Here is a 6,000-nt window from a genome sequence, read left to right as displayed (position 1 = left end):
AAGTAACACTGTCACTGTATGTCCTCATTGCTATCAGTTGTACTACAAGTAAGGCACAGGGGTGATGGGATAAGAACTGATCTCAGCAGCCGGCGCCCAGCAGTTTCCTCAAGATCTACATCTTCAGCCTACAGACTGCGTGCATGAGCCACACCAGGTGCACCAGTCACAAGCTCCGAAAAATACAGCATGCAACAGACCAGCACCACCCAGCATCTCACCTGCCCTGAGAGACTGTTCTAACAGATGGAGCCCAAAGCCGTGGATTAAAAGAACTCAACGGACACTTTGGAGGGATGACCCATAAACTAAGGGTATTATATGTGTGTATATATATATATATAACAGGGGAAAGTGGTGGCAATTCATTGGAACCTGCTGGGCATGGCATAGATGGTATGGAATAAGGGGTGGATAATGTCCTGGTTCCGGTGGGGATAGGGTTAACTTTTCCTGGTATTCCATGCCATGTGAGCCACGCCCACCCTGAGCTGCCGGGGGAGGGGACAGGAAGTTGCTGCTTAAAAGCGGGCTGGGGCGGCCCGGGTCCGGCCGGCGAGCGGCGAGCGGCGGGGGGAGCGGCGGTTCCGTAATCGCGTTTGTATATTCCCCTATCCGTGTTGTTGTTGTTGTTGTTGTTGTTTGCCTGTTCCCTTTGCTGTTCTATTAAACTGCCTTTGTCTCAACCCAAGAGTCTTGCCTTTTCTTACGATTCTTCCTGTGTTTGGAAGGCACGAGCGAGCGGCACGTGGTTCTTTGTTGCCGTCTGAGGCTAAACCACGACAGTCCTTTTTGGCGCCCAACGTGGGGCTCGAAGGGTTGAGATAACGACAGAATCCAACTAGAACGTGGAAAAAACGGTTTTGGTTTTTTTTTTGTATGCATTTATTTTATTAGGTAAGTAGTCACTGGTCATCATGTTGCTTGGTTTGTTCTCATGGCTGTGTTACATAAATTCCTATATGGCTTATGTACTCCCTGCGATGCTGTTTACCATGTCTGGAACAGGGATGAGGATTATCATTCTGCTGTCCTGTGCGATATCTGTTTATGATATGATAACATCACTGTTCAGACAGCTATTTTGGGGTGTTTATGCGGTTTTGCTGTCCTGTCCGTACATTGGACACCGTCTCTCAGAATTTGTTAATAATTTCCCCAGCCCTTTTGCCTCCCTTTTCTCCTTCGGGTCAGGTATGACAGCTTTTGAGAATTTTGAATATCCTTGGGATACTCAAACTAGCGTGTTCGTAGTGCTATGTCTCCTGAATACGTTCCAGGTCTTGTTTAGGGTTAAGCGACTATTTAAGACTACCACCCGGAGATCTGCTCCGAGGCTGGATAGTCAGGGGTGGCATGGCATGTGGGAGAGCATGGGCAGGTACCTAGAGAACTACTCACCTCCAATGGTCTGGGACTTCACCCCTGAACAATTACAGGACCCTGATAAAGTGGTAGAATATTTGAAGGGAAAATGCTGTGGCTATTCTAGAGAGGCACAACTCACCGCGCTGTGCTGGGCCCTGGCCAGTATCTACCAGGCACTGCTCAGAATTATGCAGCACCCTCAAGGGGAAGAGATGGAAACCAGACCTGCGGCGGCCCCTGCGGCTGCTGCAGCCCCTGCTGCAGCCCCTGCGGCGGCCCCTGCGGCTGCTGCAGCCCCTGCTGCAGCCCCTGCTGCAGCCCCTGCGGCGGCCCCTGCGGCTGCTGCAGCCCCTGCTGCAGCCCCTGCGGCGGCCCCTGCGGCTGCTGCAGCCCCTGCGGCGGCCCCTGCGGCTGCTGCAATCCTTGCGACGGACACTGCGGCTACTGCAATCCTTGCGACAGACACTGCGGCTACTGCAACCCCCGTGGTAGCCACTGCCACTGAACCAGGGAACCAACCCATGCCAGTATCAGTTGCCCCCATACAGAAGAAGAAGTACACAAAGAAATCAGTTCGCTTAGTAAGAGATGATGATGAACCAGGGCCATCACGAGAGCAGGAGGAAGAGGCAGAACCAGAGATAATTACTCGATCCCTATCCTTGAGTGAGCTGCGGGATATGCGAAAAGATTTTAGCCGACTTTCAGGCGAGCACATTGTCACCTGGCTGCTCCGGTGCTGGGATAATGGGGCCAGTAGCCTGGAATTAGAGGGTAGGGAGGCCAGGCAGCTGGGATCCCTGTCTAGGGAAGGTGGCATTGACAAGGCGATCGGGAAAAAGACCCAAGCCCTCAGCCTCTGGAAACGACTCCTGTTAGGCGTGAGGGAGAGGTACCCCTTCAGTGAGGATGTTGTATGTCAGCCAAGCAAGTGGACTACCATGGAAAGAGGTATCCAGTACCTGAGAGAATTAGCCGTGCGGGAGATGATTTATTATGACTTGGACAATGCAGACTTACCCACAGACCCTGATGAGGTGCGATGCACAAGGCCCATGTGGCGGAAGTTTGTACGGAGCGCACCATCGTCATATGCCAACTCCCTGGCAGTAGTGGAATGGAAAGGTGAAGAGGGACCAACGGTGGATGAGGTAGCTGGCCGGCTCCGGCGATATGAAGAAAGTCTCTCTTCCCCCCTTGTCTCAGCTGTGGAGAAACTGTCGCGGAAGGTCCAGCAACTTGAAGAGAATATGTCCTACTCCCCACCTGCACGGGCCAGCATCTCAGCTATTAGAAGCAGGCATTTCCCCACTCAAGAGAGAGAGTACAGAGGGTACACACCACGAGGCACCCTGTGGTTCTACCTGCGGGACCACGGAGAGGACATGAGGAAGTGGGACGGACAACCTACTTCGATCCTGCGGACACGGGTACAGGAGTTGCAAGGAAGGACAACCACAAAAGGGGATCCCTCCAGGAAAAGTGCTGCCCCAGTTTCCAGTGGGCCATTCCCCAGACAAAGAAGAAGGCTTGATCTTGCTTCTGATCCTCTTGAAGGAACTTCCAAGTCATTTATGCAAGAAGTGAGTAATGGATACTATGACCAGTATTAGGGGGGCCCTGCCTCCGGCCAGGTGGAGGAAAGGGATAACCGGGTTTATTGGACGGTGTGGATTCGATGGCCTGGCACATCAGACCCACAGGAGTATAAGGCTCTAGTGGACACGGGTGCGCAGTGTACTTTAATACCATCAAGCTATAGAGGGGCAGAACCCATTTGTATTTCTGGGGTGACAGGGGGATCCCAAGAGTTGACTGTACTGGAGGCAGAAGTGAGCCTAACTGGGAATGAGTGGCAAAAGCATCCCATTGTGACTGGCCCAGAGGCTCCATGCATCCTTGGTATAGATTACCTCAGGAGAGGGTATTTTAAGGACCCAAAAGGGTACCGCTGGGCCTTTGGCATAGCTGCTTTGGAGACAGAGGAAGTTAAACAGTTGTCTGCCTTGCCTGGTCTCTCGGAGGATTCTTCTGTTGTGGGGTTGTTGAGGGTCAAAGAACAACAGGTGCCGATTGCTACCACAACGGTGCATCGGCGGCAGTATCGCACTAACCGAGACTCTCTGATTCCCAACCATGAGCTGATTCGTCAACTAGAGGTTCAAGGAGTGATCAGCAAGACTCGCTCACCCTTTAACAGTCCCATATGGCCGGTGCGAAAATCTAATGGAGAATGGAGGCTAACTGTAGACTATCGTGGTCTGAATGAAGTCACGCCACCGCTGAGTGCTGCTGTGCCGGACATGCTAGAACTCCAGTACGAACTGGAGTCCAAGGCAGCCAAGTGGTATGCCACGATTGATATAGCGAATGCATTTTTCTCAATCCCTTTGGCAGCAGAGTGCAGGCCACAGTCTGCTTTCACTTGGAGGGGCATCCAATACACCTGGAATCGACTGCCCCAGGGGTGGAAACACAGCCCCACCATTTGCCATGGACTGATCCAGACTGCACTGGAACAGGGTGAAGCTCCAGAACATCTGCAATACATTGATGACATCATTGTATGGGGAAACACAGCAGAAGAAGTTTTTGAGAAAGGGAGTAAAATAGTCCAAATCCTTCTGAACGCTGGTTTTGCTATAAAGCAAAGTAAGGTCAAGGGACCTGCGCAGGAGATCCAGTTTTTAGGAATAAAATGGCAAGATGGACGCCGTCAGATTCCAATGGATGTGATCAACAAAATAGCAGCTATGTCTCCACCAACTAGTAAAAAGGAAACACAGGCTTTCTTAGGTATTGTGGGTTTTTGGAGAATGCATATCCCAGATTACAGTCAAATTGTAAGCCCTCTGTATCAAGTAACCCGGAAGAAGAATGATTTTAAATGGGGTCCTGAGCAACGACAAGCTTTTGAACAAATCAAACAGGAAATAGTCCATGCAGTGGCCCTGGGGCCAGTCCGGGCAGGACAAGATGTTAAAAATGTGCTCTACACTGCAGCCGGGGAGAACGGCCCTACCTGGAGCCTCTGGCAGAAAGCACCAGGGGAGACTCGAGGTCGACCCCTAGGGTTTTGGAGTCGTGGATACAGAGGATCCGAAGCCCGCTACACTCCAACAGAAAAAGAGATATTGGCAGCATATGAAGGGGTTCGAGCTGCTTCGGAAGTGGTTGGTACAGAAGCACAGCTCCTCTTAGCACCTCGACTGCCGGTGCTGGGTTGGATGTTCAAAGAAAGGGTCCCCACCACACATCATGCAACCGATGCTACATGGAGTAAGTGGATTGCATTGATCACGCAGCGAACTCGAATGGGAAACCCCAGTCGCCCGGGAATTCTGGAAGTGATCATGGACTGGCCAGAAGGCAAGGATTTCGGAATGTCACCAGAGGAGGAGGTGACGCGTGCAGAAGAGGCCCCACCGTATAATAAACTGCCAGAAAATGAGAAGAAATATGCCCTGTTCACTGATGGGTCCTGCCGTATTGTGGGAAAGCATCGAAAGTGGAAGGCTGCTGTGTGGAGTCCTACACGACGGGTTGCAGAAGCCAGTGAGGGACAGGGTGAATCGAGCCAGTTTGCAGAGGTGAAGGCTATTCAGCTGGCTTTGGACATTGCTGAGCGAGAAAAATGGCCAGTACTTTATCTCTACACTGACTCATGGATGGTGGCAAATGCTCTGTGGGGATGGTTACAGCAGTGGAAGCAGGGCAACTGGCAGCGCAGAGGCAAACCCATCTGGGCTGCTGACCTATGGCAAGATATTGCTGCCCGGATAGAGAATCTGGTTGTGAAAGTACGCCATGTAGATGCCCACGTACCAAAGAATCGGGCCACGGAGGAACATCAGAACAACCAGCAGGTGGATCGGGCCGCTAGGATTGAAGTGGCTCAGGTGGATCTGGACTGGCAACATAAGGGTGAACTATTCATAGCTCGGTGGGCCCATGACTCCTCAGGCCATCAAGGGAGAGATGCGACATATAGATGGGCTCGTGACCGAGGGGTGGACTTGACCATGGACACTATTGCACAGGTCATCCATGAATGTGAGACATGCGCTGCGATCAAACAAGCCAAGCGTTTGAAGCCTCTTTGGTATGGAGGGCGATGGCTGAAATACAAATATGGGGAGGCCTGGCAGATTGATTATATCACGCTGCCACAAACCCGTCAAGGCAAGCGCTATGTGCTCACAATGGTGGAAGCAACCACTGGATGGCTGGAAACATACCCTGTGCCCCATGCCACTGCCCGGAACACTATCCTGGGCCTTGAAAAGCAAGTCCTGTGGCGACATGGTACCCCAGAGAGAATTGAGTCGGACAATGGGACTCATTTCCGAAACAGCCTCATAGACACCTGGGCCAAAGAGCATGGTATCGAGTGGGTGTATCACATCCCCTATCACGCCCCAGCCTCTGGGAAGATAGAACGATACAATGGACTGTTAAAAACTACACTGAGAGCAATGGGTGGTGGGACTTTCAAACACTGGGATACGCATTTAGCAAAAGCTACCTGGCTAGTTAACACCAGGGGATCTAACAATCGGGCTGGCCCTGCCCAATCAAAACTTCCACGTACTGTAGAAGGGGATAAAGTCCCCGTAGTGCACATGAAGAATA

Source organism: Rissa tridactyla, chromosome 15, assembly GCF_028500815.1.
Source record: "Rissa tridactyla isolate bRisTri1 chromosome 15, bRisTri1.patW.cur.20221130, whole genome shotgun sequence".
Lineage (NCBI taxonomy): Eukaryota > Metazoa > Chordata > Aves > Charadriiformes > Laridae > Rissa > Rissa tridactyla.
The sequence above is the reverse complement of the archived record's forward strand: the minus strand, read 5'-3'. Positions refer to the sequence as shown.